Below are 16,775 nucleotides of genomic sequence, written 5' to 3' on the forward strand. Positions count from 1 at the left end.
CCAATTATCTCTCTCGCCCTGCTTGAGGCTCGAAGCTCAATAAAACCCTTTCTGAGATGTGCTGAGGTTTTTCTTGTCTTAACCGGGTGCTCCAATGCATCCCCACTGACTTACAGTTAAAAGGTGCAGCACATCTCTATTTCACCATCACCTGTTCCAGGTATGCTATATTACACAACAGTTGTAGTGTATATTAACCCTCAGGCTCAGAAACAGGTCTGCATTATTCATTATTGGAACACGCCACACTGTTGCCAATGACTGTGTCTGTTCTCATGTTTACTCACCATTAGCCTAGCCTAGCATAAATAACCTCTGTCTTCCAGTCAAACGTCATAGTCTGGAGTGAGAGTGCAGTCTGGAATGAGAGTGACACACAGAACAAAGTGAATCCCATGAGATTCAGTAAATACCTGATATAATATCTCTATCTGCTGTGACTAGATTACATCTGATGTTAATCATGACCACCCAGCTGCCTCTGCTGATTAGGTAAATAACACAGCTAAAAAGTGTTAGCTGTCACACACCTGTGGAGTTAAAAATCAAATCAAATCAAATTTTATTGGTCACATACACATGGTTAGCAGATGTTAATGCGAGTGTAGCGAAATGCTTGTTCTTCTAGTTCCGACCATGCAGTCATATCTAACAAGTGATCTAACAATTTCACAACAACTACCTTTTACCCTCAAGGATAAAGGAATGAATAAGAATATGTACATACAGTGGGGAGAACAAGTATTTGATACACTGCTGATTTTGCAGGTTTTCCTACTTACAAAGCATGTAGAGGTCTGTAATTTTTATCATAGGTACACATCAACTGTGAGAGACGGAATCTAAAATAAAAATCCAGAAAATCACATTGTATGATTTTTAAGTCAATAATTTGCATTTTATTGCATGACATAAGTATTTGATACATCAGAAAAGCAGACCTTAATTGGTACAGAAACCTTTGTTTGCAGTTACAGAGATCATACTTTTCCTGTAGTCTTGATCAGGTTTGCACACACAGCAGCAGGGATTTTGGCCCACTCCTCCATACAGACCTTCTCCAGATCCTTCAGGTTTCGGGGCTGTCGCTGGGCAATACGGACTTTCAGCTACCTCCAAAGATTTTCTATTGGGTTCAGGTCTGGAGACTGGCTAAGCCACTCCAGGACCTTGAGATGCTTCTCACGGTGCCACTCCTTAGTTGCCCTGGCTGTGTGTTTTGGGTCGTTGTCATGCTGGAAGACCCAGCCACGACCAATCTTCAATGCTATTACTGAGGGAAGGAGGTTGTTGGCTAAGATCTCATGATACATGGCCCCATCCATCCTCCCCTCAATATGGTGCAGTGGTCTTGTTCCTCTTGCAAAAAAGCATCCCCAAAGAATGATGTTTCCACCTCCGTGCTTCACGGTTGGGACGGTGTTCTTGGGGTTGTACTCATCCTTCTTCTTCCTCCAAACACGGCGAGTGGAGTTTGGACCAAAAAGCTCTATTTTTGTCTCATCAGACCACATGACCTTCTCCCATTCCTCCTCTGGATCACGAGATGAGATGGTCATTGGCAAACTTCAGACAGGCCTGGACATGCGCTGGCTTGAGCAGGAGGACATTGCATCCATGACGGCATAGTGTGTTACTAATGGTTTTCTTTGAGACTGTGGTCCCAGCTCTCTTCAGGTCATTGACCAGATCCTGCCGTGTAGTTCTGGGCTGATCCCTCACCTTCCTCATGATCATGATCATTGACGAGGTGAGATCTTGCATGGAGCCCCAGACCGAGGGGGATTGACCGTCATCTTGAACTTCCAGTTTCTAATAATTGTGTCAACAGTTGTTGCCTTCTCACAAAGCTGCTTGCATTTTGTCCTGTAGCCCATCCCAGCCATGTGCAGGTATACAATTTTACTCCTGATGTCCTTACATAGCTCTCTGGTCTTGGCCATTGTGGAGAGGTTGGAGTCTGTTTGATTGAGTGTGTGGACAGGTGTCTTTTATACAGGTAACGAGCTCAAACAGGTGCAGTTAATACAGGTAATGAGTGGAGAACAGGAGGGCTTCTTAATGTTCAAACTTTAAACTTAAAAAAGTTTGAAATATCCAATAAATGTTGTTCCACTTCTTCATTGTGTCCCACTTGTTGTTGATTCTTCACAAAAAAATACAGTTTTATATCTTTATGTTTGAAGCCTGAAATGTGGCAAAAGGTCGCAAAGTTCAAGGGGGCCGAATACTTTCGCAAGGCACTGTATATTGGCCAATTGAACTTGCAACATGGCCTTTAAGGTGGCTGTGAGTGGAAGTGTTGCCCTCAGGTGGGAGGTTAGTGTTACAGGAGTGTTTCCTTTCCCAGGCACAGTTCAGGGGACAGAGGGTGTAAATCTCACTACCCCAGGGGGTAGCTGCAGCCCTGCCTGCCATTGTTCCACAGAGTGGGGGGAGAGGGGCAGTACAGCAGGTGGATGAGCAAGCCTGGAGGAGAGGGGGAGGGTAAAGGGAAGGTGGGTGAATCTGAGATGCCTACAGCTCACCTGAAGGCGGGGTGGTTACCCCAAGAGATGAGCTGTCACTCACAGGTACTGCAGGGCTTCTGTTCCCAGGCCCTGTGAGGTAAGGAGGGGAAAAGGGAGAGAGAGAGGAGAGATAGTGTCCTCACATAAGCTGATATCTGATACTGATATGTCTGATACTGTACATCCTTCCATCCTGCTCCTCACCTCATTTCACATCAACTTCACCAACACATTAATATCACAAGCAAGAACCTTCAGAAACACACAGTCAAAAATTGACAGTAAAGATGCATTCTGAAAATTTTGAAAAATGCATAGATAGTAAAGCCCGACATTGAGTTTTCATTGTAACCATTCATATTGCGAAAGACTGAAGAGAGATGATTGTCCTGACTACTGCTATGATTTTAACAACTTGGGTGGGATATTCTTTCCATTGCGCTGGTAGTATGATTTCTATTATATGATTATGTGTGTGTGTTTGTACGGCTGGGTAGGGGTTTCCCAAAAGAGCTTTGTCAGTGTCATGTTTCCCACTCATGTCTGTGGCTGACCCATTGGGACCTGCTACTGGAGCTCAGAGCCAGATCTGGTCACACAGATCTGTGTGTGCTGGCAAAGGGGGCGATGCATTTATACGATTGTGTGTTTGTCTCCACATCCCAAAAACAACTGGCCATGACCACAACACATCTGTCCATTCAGTGATAAGATACTCATAAATGTGCACTGATACTTGACACTTTAAATTAAACAGAATCCTTACCCTCTGTATATCAAGACTGTGGGGTCTGGAATTATTGGATTTCTTGATAAAGATTGTCAAAAAAGACTATAACAGAGAGTATATTATTTTATACTAATATAATTTCTCAGAGGAAAACAAGTTAATTGTTGTTATCCGTACAAGGGGAGGTCCTGGAGTGTTGAAACAAGAGATCCAATAATTCGTTAGAGATTTTTTTGTTTTTGTTAAGCAAAATCTCCGTATAAAAGAATATATATATATATTTTTTTTCTTTCAGTATTTGTATTATTTATGTATTATGTATCATTTTTTTACTCTTCTTTATCAAGGGATCCAATAATTCCAGACCCCACTGTACATCCACTAGGCATAAAGCACGTTTGCAAAGCCAAGTCCTATGGAGATGTGAGTGAACCATCTCTCTCCCCAGCTGCTTGAAGCCCTCACTGGGTGTATGTGTTTTAGAGCAGTACCTCCCCTGGTACTATTATACTGTTCACATTACCACAGGCAGTTCGCCTCTTCTCGCCTCTCCTCGTCGTTACACCACTGTAACAAAAATACGAACACGCAGAGTGTTTATTTAACATGTTCATTTTCACAAGCAGATCTCTTCGTTCTCCACTCTTCGTTCTCCTCACCTCTCCATTGTTGTGAGAGAAAGAGCAGACATCCTTGATCATGCAGACCAGCCAGGGTGAAGTTGGATCAGCCTGTTGGGGTGTGGGGTCCATTTCAGGAGAACTAATACTGTTTTTCCCCACTATACAGAAGCCATGATGAATGTTAGTCCTAGAAACGACACATCTACAATATAATAACTCAGTTTACTGCATGCATTCTATGGCGTAACTTTTTGGTTGTGATCCATTGAGAATAGGTATTGGTGGCGTGATGAGAGGTCGATAGATGAAAGCTCATAGAGAGCCCTGGTGTTCATGAAGAATAAAGTGTTTAGGAAATGTGTTCTTTTTAGTGTGTGTGTGTGTGTGTGTGTGTGTGTGTGTGTGTGTGTGTGTGTGTGTGTGTGTGTGTGTGTGTGTGTGTGTGTGTGTGTGTGTGTGTGTGTGTGTGTGTGTGTGTGTGTGTGTGTGTGTGTGTGTGTGTGTGTGTGTGTGTGTGTGTGTGTGTGTGTGTGTGTGCAGTGGTGTTAACTAAGTAAGTGCCTCTTAAGTAGTTTTTTGGGGTAGCTGTACTTTAATATTTAAACATTTGATACTTTTACTTTCACTTCACTACATCCCTAAAGAAAATATATACTTTTTACTCCATACATCTTTCCTGACACCAAAAGTGCTAGTTACATTTAGAATATTCAGGCAGGACAGCAAAATGGTCCAATGCACACACCTATCAATTTAACGCCTTGTCATCCCTACTGCTTCTGATCTGGCAGACTCACTAAACACAAATCCTGTAAATGATATCTGAGTGTTGGAGTGTACCCCTGGCTGTCTGAAGAAAAATGGTGTTCTCTTGTTTGTTTAATATAATGAATTTTATGTATAGCATTTACTTTAACTTTTAACTTTTACTCAACTATAACAATTTCATACTTTTCCCCACGACTGTACTGAAGTACACTTAAAACCAGATGCTTTTAGACTTTTACTCAAGTAATAGTTTCCTGAGTGACTTTCACTTTTGCTTGAGTGATTTTCTATTAATGCCCATAACTTTAAATTTACTCAAGAATTAAGTACTTTTTCCAGATGATAGATGTGTTCAGTGTTTAATAAATTAAGTGCTGAGTTAATCTTCTAATGGACTACATGCTGAGGCCACAGCCTGGTTCCAGCCTGCCTAACCAGGGCCACCTCCCCTCCAGTACCCAGCACTGGCCTGGCACGGGCCACCTCCACTCCACTACCCAGCCCTGGCCTGGCACGGGCCACCTCCACTCCACTACCCAGCCCTGGCCTGGCACGGGCCACCAGCCCTCCACTACCCAGCACTGGCCTGGCACGGGCCACCTCCACTCCACTACCCAGCACTGGCCTGGCACGGGCCACCTCCACTCCACTACCCAGCCCTGGCCTGACATTCCTCTTCTCCAAGAGAAGGAGGCATTAGCGGCCGCCTCACTTCAACCTGCTCCCGAGGCTCGCAGTAAGCCCCTCTAATTTAGCACCTTCCAGGTCCAGGCGTGACTGGCACCTAAGGGATAGGGCTCTTGACTGGCCAGTCGGGGCACCATAGCCCAGACCCAGAACCCCAGACTGGTTTGGCTTTCAGCATTAGGAAGACTTCCTGGGTCTGAAGGGACATATTGAAACCCCACCAGGGGGACAGGACTGCAATGAGGGACAGAGAGGAGGTGGCAGTGGAAAAGCCTTATGATCCATCACATGGTGCTGTTACGATAGGTCTTGACTCTTCCAATGTGAGCTCCATTTAACTGGCATAATGTGCCATGGGTTCCTTTCTAAAAGAGATGTCGAATGTTAGCTGTGTTGTTAGGATGTGGTTGCAGCATAGCTGGCCAGCAGAAGAAGATGACATCTGTAAACCACATGCACATTGACCCACTCACTCCATGTGGCTGTAGGTTGGGATTCAATCTGATTCCGCTTTCTAGCGTGCTTGACATTTAAAGGTTATTTCCATTTGAGCTGACATACTAAGTGTTTATCATGAATTAGATCTCCGCGAACACGGGAACATCGCCTTTAAAAGCTGGATTGTCAACAGAGTGCAATTGGGTTGGATCCAAGCTTTAATTTAGATTCCTGGCTCTTTCCCCAAAAATGAATTGTCCTCTTATCAAGGTGCTTAAAGGGGAATTTGTAATCCTAGGGATTTCTAAATCAATGAGATGTGTTTTACACAAAATTGTCCACGAAGACGGTAGTACTGGGCTACACTTGCCGAAAGAAACACCATACGATAGCTTCCAGTGTGTTGATGGGGGGGCGACATCGGAAAATAAATGTAGTCCTGCTTTGTGGCATTACACTTAGCCTCTGTTATACTGATCACACTATGCTTTTGTGAGTGTAGATATGGTTGTCCTTGTTTGATAGAGCTATTGGACATCTTTCAGAGACAAAGTATGTAACGTCAAGGAAAAACAGTATTTGTTCAGCCAATAGGTCCTGTTGGGTGTGTTTGTTGGCAGACCTCTCTCTCTTTCAATCTCTTTTTCGCACTCTCTTTCTCTACTCTATCAGGCACTGCTGTAGCACATATAAAAGCATCTTGGCTGTCAGACAATATTGGAGAGGCTTCCTGTTGAAGTATGTTCAGACATGACTAGTCTGGCAGACTTTCTCTTCAGCTAGGATGAACTCTCGTTGACACTCCGACAAGTGTTTCTATGTCTCGGATAGCAGCCTTCTTATGACTGCGGCTACAAACCTAAGATAGAACAGGACACCTGGGTTACTGCTGGGTTACACACCACTCCTGAGAATGACAGGACATCTGGGTTACTGCTGGGTTACACACCACTCCTGAGAATGACAGGACATCTGGGTTACTGCTGGGTTACACACCACTCCTGAGAATGACAGGACATCTGGGTTACTGCTGGGTTACACACCACTCCTGAGAATGACAGGACATCTGGGTTACTGCTGGGTTACACACTCATCCTGAGAATGACAGGACATCTGGGTTACTGCTGGGTTACACACTCATCCTGAGAATGACAGGACATCTGGGTTACTGCTGGGTTACACACCACAGGACATCTGAGAATGACAGGACATCTGGGTTACTGCTGGGTTACACACCACTCCTGAGAATGACAGGACATCTGGTTACTGCTGGGTTACACACCACTCCTGAGAATGACAGGACATCTGGGTTACTGCTGGGTTACACACCACTCCTGAGAATGACAGGACATCTGGGTTACTGCTGGGTTACACACCACTCCTGAGAATGACAGGACATCTGGGTTACTGCTGGGTTACACACCACTCCTGAGAATGACAGGACATCTGGGTTACTGCTGGGTTACACACCACTCCTGAGAATGACAGGACATCTGGGTTACTGCTGGGTTACACACCACTCCTGAGAATGACAGGACATCTGGGTTACTGCTGAGAATGACAGGACATCTGGGTTACTGCTGGGTTACACCACTCCTGAGAATGACAGGACATCTGGTTACATCTGGGTTACACACCACTCCTGAGAATGACAGGACATCTGGGTTACTGCTGGTTACACACCACTCCTGAGAATGACAGGACATCTGGGTTACTGCTGGGTTACTCCTGAGAATGACAGGACATCTGGGTTACTGCTGGGTTACACCACTCCTGAGAATGACAGGACATCTGGGTTACTGCTGGGTTACACACCACTCCTGAGAATGACAGGACATCTGGGTTACTGCTGGGTTACACACCACTCCTGAGAATGACAGGACATCTGGGTTACTGCTGGGTTACACACCACTCCTGAGAATGACAGGACATCTGGGTTACTGCTGGGTTACACACCACTCCTGAGAATGACAGGACATCTGGGTTACTGCTGGGTTACACACCACTCCTGAGAATGACAGGACATCTGGGTTACTGCTGGGTTACACACCACTCCTGAGAATGACAGGACATCTGGGTTACTGCTGGGTTACACACCACTCCTGAGAATGACAGGACATCTGGGTTACTGCTGGGTTACACACCACTCCTGAGAATGACAGGACATCTGGGTTACTGCTGGGTTACACACCACTCCTGAGAATGACAGGACATCTGGGTTACTGCTGGGTTACACACCACTCCTGAGAATGACAGGACATCTGGGTTACTGCTGGGTTACACACCACTCCTGAGAATGACAGGACATCTGGGTTACTGCTGGGTTACACACTCACTCCTGAGAATGACAGGACATCTGGGTTACTGCTGGGTTACACACCACTCCTGAGAATGACAGGACATCTGGGTTACTGCTGGGTTACACACCACTCCTGAGAATGACAGGACATCTGGGTTACTGCTGGGTTACACACCACTCCTGAGAATGACAGGACATCTGGGTTACTGCTGGGTTACACACCACTCCTGAGAATGACAGGACATCTGGGTTACTGCTGGGTTACACACCACTCCTGAGAATGACAGGACATCTGGGTTACTGCTGGGTTACACACCACTCCTGAGAATGACAGGACATCTGGGTTACTGCTGGGTTACACACTCAGAATCCTGAGAATGACAGGACATCTGGGTTACTGCTGGGTTACACACCACTCCTGAGAATGACAGGACATCTGGGTTACTGCTGGGTTACACACCACTCCTGAGAATGACAGGACATCTGGGTTACTGCTGGGTTACACACCACTCCTGAGAATGACAGGACATCTGGGTTACTGCTGGGTTACACACCACTCCTGAGAATGACAGGACATCTGGGTTACTGCTGGGTTACACACCACTCCTGAGAATGACAGGACATCTGGGTTACTGCTGGGTTACACACCACTCCTGAGAATGACAGGACATCTGGGTTACTGCTGGGTTACACACACTCCTGAGAATGACAGGACATCTGGGTTACTGCTGGGTTACACACCACTCCTGAGAATGACAGGACATCTGGGTTACTGCTGGGTTACACACCACTCCTGAGAATGACAGGACATCTGGGTTACTGCTGGGTTACACACTCATCCTGAGAATGACAGGACATCTGGGTTACTGCTGGGTTACACACCACTCCTGAGAATGACAGGACATCTGGGTTACTGCTGGGTTACACACCACTCCTGAGAATGACAGGACATCTGGGTTACTGCTGGGTTACACACCACTCCTGAGAATGACAGGACATCTGGGTTACTGCTGGGTTACACACCACTCCTGAGAATGACAGGACATCTGGGTTACTGCTGGGTTACACACCACTCCTGAGAATGACAGGACATCTGGGTTACTGCTGGGTTACACACCACTCCTGAGAATGACAGGACATCTGGGTTACTGCTGGGTTACACACCACTCCTGAGAATGACAGGACATCTGGGTTACTGCTGGGTTACACACCACTCCTGAGAATGACAGGACATCTGGGTTACTGCTGGGTTACACACCACTCCTGAGAATGACAGGACATCTGGGTTACTGCTGGGTTACACACCACTCCTGAGAATGACAGGACATCTGGGTTACTGCTGGGTTACACACCACTCCTGAGAATGACAGGACATCTGGGTTACTGCTGGGTTACACACCACTCCTGAGAATGACAGGACATCTGGGTTACTGCTGGGTTACACACCACTCCTGAGAATGACAGGACATCTGGGTTACTGCTGGGTTACACACCACTCCTGAGAATGACAGGACATCTGGGTTACTGCTGGGTTACTGGGTTACACACCACTCCTGAGAATGACAGGACATCTGGGTTACTGCTGGGTTACACACACTCCTGAGAATGACAGGACATCTGGGTTACTGCTGGGTTACACACCACTCCTGAGAATGACAGGACATCTGGGTTACTGCTGGGTTACACACCACTCCTGAGAATGACAGGACATCTGGGTTACTGCTGGGTTACACACCACTCCTGAGAATGACAGGACATCTGGGTTACTGCTGGGTTACACACCACTCCTGAGAATGACAGGACATCTGGGTTACTGCTGGGTTACACACCACTCCTGAGAATGACAGGACATCTGGGTTACTGCTGGGTTACACACCACTCCTGAGAATGACAGGACATCTGGGTTACTGCTGGGTTACACACCACTCCTGAGAATGACAGGACATCTGGGTTACTGCTGGGTTACACACCACTCCTGAGAATGACAGGACATCTGGGTTACTGCTGGGTTACACACCACTCCTGAGAATGACAGGACATCTGGGTTACTGCTGGGTTACACACTCATCCTGAGAATGACAGGACATCTGGGTTACTGCTGGGTTACACACCACTCCTGAGAATGACAGGACATCTGGGTTACTGCTGGGTTACACACCACTCCTGAGAATGACAGGACATCTGGGTTACTGCTGGGTTACACACCACTCCTGAGAATGACAGGACATCTGGGTTACTGCTGGGTTACACACTCACTCCTGAGAATGACAGGACATCTGGGTTACTGCTGGGTTACACACCACTCCTGAGAATGACAGGACATCTGGGTTACTGCTGGGTTACACACCACTCCTGAGAATGACAGGACATCTGGGTTACTGCTGGGTTACACACCACTCCTGAGAATGACAGGACATCTGGGTTACTGCTGGGTTACACACCACTCCTGAGAATGACAGGACATCTGGGTTACTGCTGGGTTACACACCACTCCTGAGAATGACAGGACATCTGGACATCTGTTACTGCTGGGTTACACACCACTCCTGAGAATGACAGGACATCTGGGTTACTGCTGGGTTACACACTCATCCTGAGAATGACAGGACATCTGGGTTACTGCTGGGTTACACACCACTCCTGAGAATGACAGGACATCTGGGTTACTGCTGGGTTACACACCACTCCTGAGAATGACAGGACATCTGGGTTACTGCTGGGTTACACACCACTCCTGAGAATGACAGGACATCTGGGTTACTGCTGGGTTACACACCACTCCTGAGAATGACAGGACATCTGGGTTACTGCTGGGTTACACACCACTCCTGAGAATGACAGGACATCTGGGTTACTGCTGGGTTACACACCACTCCTGAGAATGACAGGACATCTGGGTTACTGCTGGGTTACACACTCATCCTGAGAATGACAGGACATCTGGGTTACTGCTGGGTTACACACCACTCCTGAGAATGACAGGACATCTGGGTTACTGCTGGGTTACACACCACTCCTGAGAATGACAGGACATCTGGGTTACTGCTGGGTTACACACCACTCCTGAGAATGACAGGACATCTGGGTTACTGCTGGGTTACACACCACTCCTGAGAATGACAGGACATCTGGGTTACTGCTGGGTTACACACCACTCCTGAGAATGACAGGACATCTGGGTTACTGCTGGGTTACACACTCATCCTGAGAATGACAGGACATCTGGGTTACTGCTGGGTTACACACCATCCTGAGAATGACAGGACATCTGGGTTACTGCTGGGTTACACACCACTCCTGAGAATGACAGGACATCTGGGTTACTGCTGGGTTACACACCACTCCTGAGAATGACAGGACATCTGGGTTACTGCTGGGTTACACACCACTCCTGAGAATGACAGGACATCTGGGTTACTGCTGGGTTACACACCACTCCTGAGAATGACAGGACATCTGGGTTACTGCTGGGTTACACACCACTCCTGAGAATGACAGGACATCTGGGTTACTGCTGGGTTACACACCACTCCTGAGAATGACAGGACATCTGGGTTACTGCTGGGTTACACACCACTCCTGAGAATGACAGGACATCTGGGAATTACTGCTGCTGGTTACACACCACTCCTGAGAATGACAGGACATCTGGGTTACTGCTGGGTTACACACTCATCCTGAGAATGACAGGACATCTGGGTTACTGCTGGGTTACACACCACTCCTGAGAATGACAGGACATCTGGGTTACTGCTGGGTTACACACCACTCCTGAGAATGACAGGACATCTGGGTTACTGCTGGGTTACACACCACTCCTGAGAATGACAGGACATCTGGGTTACTGCTGGGTTACACACCACTCCTGAGAATGACAGGACATCTGGGTTACTGCTGGGTTACACACTCATCCTGAGAATGACAGGACATCTGGGTTACTGCTGGGTTACACACCACTCCTGAGAATGACAGGACATCTGGGTTACTGCTGGGTTACACACCACTCCTGAGAATGACAGGACATCTGGGTTACTGCTGGGTTACACACCACTCCTGAGAATGACAGGACATCTGGGTTACTGCTGGGTTACACACCACTCCTGAGAATGACAGGACATCTGGGTTACTGCTGGGTTACACACCACTCCTGAGAATGACAGGACATCTGGGTTACTGCTGGGTTACACACCACTCCTGAGAATGACAGGACATCTGGGTTACTGCTGGGTTACACACTCATCCTGAGAATGACAGGACATCTGGGTTACTGCTGGGTTACACACCACTCCTGAGAATGACAGGACATCTGGGTTACTGCTGGGTTACACACCACTCCTGAGAATGACAGGACATCTGGGTTACTGCTGGGTTACACACCACTCCTGAGAATGACAGGACATCTGGGTTACTGCTGGGTTACACACCACTCCTGAGAATGACAGGACATCTGGGTTACTGCTGGGTTACACACCACTCCTGAGAATGACAGGACATCTGGGTTACTGCTGGGTTACACACCACTCCTGAGAATGACAGGACATCTGGGTTACTGCTGGGTTACACACCATCCTGAGAATGACAGGACATCTGGGTTACTGCTGGGTTACACACCACTCCTGAGAATGACAGGACATCTGGGTTACTGCTGGGTTACACACCACTCCTGAGAATGACAGGACATCTGGGTTACTGCTGGGTTACACACCACTCCTGAGAATGACAGGACATCTGGGTTACTGCTGGGTTACACACCACTCCTGAGAATGACAGGACATCTGGGTTACTGCTGGGTTACTGAGAATGACAGGACATCTGGGTTACTGCTGGGTTACACACCACTCCTGAGAATGACAGGACATCTGGGTTACTGCTGGGTTACACACTCATCCTGAGAATGACAGGACATCTGGGTTACTGCTGGGTTACACACCACTCCTGAGAATGACAGGACATCTGGGTTACTGCTGGGTTACACACCACTCCTGAGAATGACAGGACATCTGGGTTACTGCTGGGTTACACACCACTCCTGAGAATGACAGGACATCTGGGTTACTGCTGGGTTACACACCACTCCTGAGAATGACAGGACATCTGGTTTACTGCTGGGTTACACACCACTCCTGAGAATGACAGGACATCTGGGTTACTGCTGGGTTACACACTCATCCTGAGAATGACAGGACATCTGGGTTACTGCTGGGTTACACACTCATCCTGAGAATGACAGGACATCTGGGTTACTGCTGGGTTACACACCACTCCTGAGAATGACAGGACATCTGGGTTACTGCTGGGTTACACACCACTCCTGAGAATGACAGGACATCTGGGTTACTGCTGGGTTACACACCACTCCTGAGAATGACAGGACATCTGGGTTACTGCTGGGTTACACACCACTCCTGAGAATGACAGGACATCTGGGTTACTGCTGGGTTACACACCACTCCTGAGAATGACAGGACATCTGGGTTACTGCTGGGTTACACACCACTCCTGAGAATGACAGGACATCTGGGTTACTGCTGGGTTACACACCATCCTGAGAATGACAGGACATCTGGGTTACTGCTGGGTTACACACCACTCCTGAGAATGACAGGACATCTGGGTTACTGCTGGGTTACACACCACTCCTGAGAATGACAGGACATCTGGGTTACTGCTGGGTTACACACCACTCCTGAGAATGACAGGACATCTGGGTTACTGAGAATGACAGGACATCTGGGTTACTGGGTTACACACCACTCCCTGAGAATGACAGGACATCTGGGTTACTGCTGGGTTACACACCACTCCTGAGAATGACAGGACATCTGGGTTACTGCTGGGTTACACACCACTCCTGAGAATGACAGGACATCTGGGTTACTGCTGGGTTACACACCATCCTGAGAATGACAGGACATCTGGGTTACTGCTGGGTTACACACCACTCCTGAGAATGACAGGACATCTGGGTTACTGCTGGGTTACACACACTCCTGAGAATGACAGGACATCTGGTTTACTGCTGGGTTACACACCACTCCTGAGAATGACAGGACATCTGGGTTACTGCTGGGTTACACACTCATCCTGAGAATGGACACAGGACATCTCCTGGGTTACTGGACTGGGTTACACACACACTCCTGAGAATGACAGGACATCTGGGTTACTGCTGGGTTACACACCACTCCTGAGAATGACAGGACATCTGGGTTACTGCTGGGTTACACACCACTCCTGAGAATGACAGGACATCTGGGTTACTGCTGGGTTACACACCACTCCTGAGAATGACAGGACATCTGGGTTACTGCTGGGTTACACACCACTCCTGAGAATGACAGGACATCTGGGTTACTGCTGGGTTACACACCACTCCTGAGAATGACAGGACATCTGGGTTACTGCTGGGTTACACACCCATCCTGAGAATGACAGGACATCTGGGTTACTGCTGGGTTACACACCACTCCTGAGAATGACAGGACATCTGGGTTACTGCTGGGTTACACACCACTCCTGAGAATGACAGGACATCTGGGTTACTGCTGGGTTACACACCACTCCTGAGAATGACAGGACATCTGGGTTACTGCTGGGTTACACACCACTCCTGAGAATGACAGGACATCTGGGTTACTGCTGGGTTACACACCACTCCTGAGAATGACAGGACATCTGGGTTACTGCTGGGTTACACACCACTCCTGAGAATGACAGGACATCTGGGTTACTGCTGGGTTACACACCACTCCTGAGAATGACAGGACATCTGGGTTACTGCTGGGTTACACACTCATCCTGAGAATGACAGGACATCTGGGTTACTGCTGGGTTACACACCACTCCTGAGAATGACAGGACATCTGGGTTACTGCTGGGTTACACACCACTCCTGAGAATGACAGGACATCTGGGTTACTGCTGGCTGGGTTACACACCACTCCTGAGAATGACAGGACATCTGGGTTACTGCTGGGTTACACACCACTCCTGAGAATGACAGGACATCTGGGTTACTGCTGGGTTACACACCACTCCTGAGAATGACAGGACATCTGGGTTACTGCTGGGTTACACACCACTCCTGAGAATGACAGGACATCTGGGTTACTGCTGGGTTACACCACTCCTGAGAATGACAGGACATCTGGGTTACTGCTGGGTTACACACCACTCCTGAGAATGACAGGACATCTGGGTTACTGCTGGGTTACACACCACTCCTGAGAATGACAGGACATCTGGGTTACTGCTGGGTTACACACCACTCCTGAGAATGACAGGACATCTGGGTTACTGCTGGGTTACACACCACTCCTGAGAATGAAAGGACATCTGGGTTACTGCTGGGTTACACACCACTCCTGAGAATGACAGGACATCTGGGTTACTGCTGGGTTACACATCACTCCTGAGAATGAAAGGACATCTGGGTTACTGCTGGGTTACACACCACTCCTGAGAATGACAGGACATCTGGGTTACTGCTGGGTTACACATCTGGGTTACACTCCTGAGAATGACAGGACATCTGGGTTACTGCTGGGTTACACACTCATCCTGAGAATGACAGGACATCTGGGTTACTGCTGGGTTACACACCACTCCTGAGAATGACAGGACATCTGGGTTACTGCTGGGTTACACACCACTCCTGAGAATGACAGGACATCTGGGTTACTGCTGGGTTACACACCACTCCTGAGAATGACAGGACATCTGGGTTACTGCTGGGTTACACACCACTCCTGAGAATGACAGGACATCTGGGTTACTGCTGGGTTACACACCACTCCTGAGAATGACAGGACATCTGGGTTACTGCTGGGTTACACACCACTCCTGAGAATGACAGGACATCTGGGTTACTGCTGGGTTACACACCACTCCTGAGAATGACAGGACATCTGGGTTACTGCTGGGTTACACACCACTCCTGAGAATGACAGGACATCTGGGTTACTGCTGGGTTACACACCACTCCTGAGAATGAAAGGACATCTGGGTTACTGCTGGGTTACACACCACTCCTGAGAATGACAGGATATCTGGGTTACTGCTGGGTTACACACCACTCTTGAGAATGACAGGACATCTGGGTTACTGCTGGGTTACACACCACTCCTGAGAATGACAGGACATCTGGGTTACTGCTGGGTTACACACCACTCCTGAGAATGACAGGACATCTGGGTTACTGCTGGGTTACACACCACTCCTGAGAATGACAGGACATCTGGGTTACTGCTGGGTTACACACCACTCCTGAGAATGACAGGACATCTGGGTTACTGCTGGGTTACACACCACTCCTGAGAATGACAGGACATCTGGGTTACTGCTGGGTTACACACCACTCCTGAGAATGACAGGACATCTGGGTTACTGCTGGGTTACACACTCATCCTGAGAATGACAGGACATCTGGGTTACTGCTGGGTTACACACCACTCCTGAGAATGACAGGACATCTGGGTTACTGCTGGGTTACACACCACTCCTGAGAATGACAGGACATCTGGGTTACTGCTGGGTTACACACCACTCCTGAGAATGACAGGACATCTGGGTTACTGCTGGGTTACACACCACTCCTGAGAATGACAGGACATCTGGGTTACTGCTGGGTTACACACCACTCCTGAGAATGACAGGACATCTGGGTTACTGCTGGGTTACACACCACTCCTGAGAATGACAGGACATCTGGGTTACTGCTG

Source organism: Oncorhynchus gorbuscha, linkage group LG06, assembly GCF_021184085.1.
Source record: "Oncorhynchus gorbuscha isolate QuinsamMale2020 ecotype Even-year linkage group LG06, OgorEven_v1.0, whole genome shotgun sequence".
Classification (NCBI taxonomy): domain Eukaryota; kingdom Metazoa; phylum Chordata; class Actinopteri; order Salmoniformes; family Salmonidae; genus Oncorhynchus; species Oncorhynchus gorbuscha.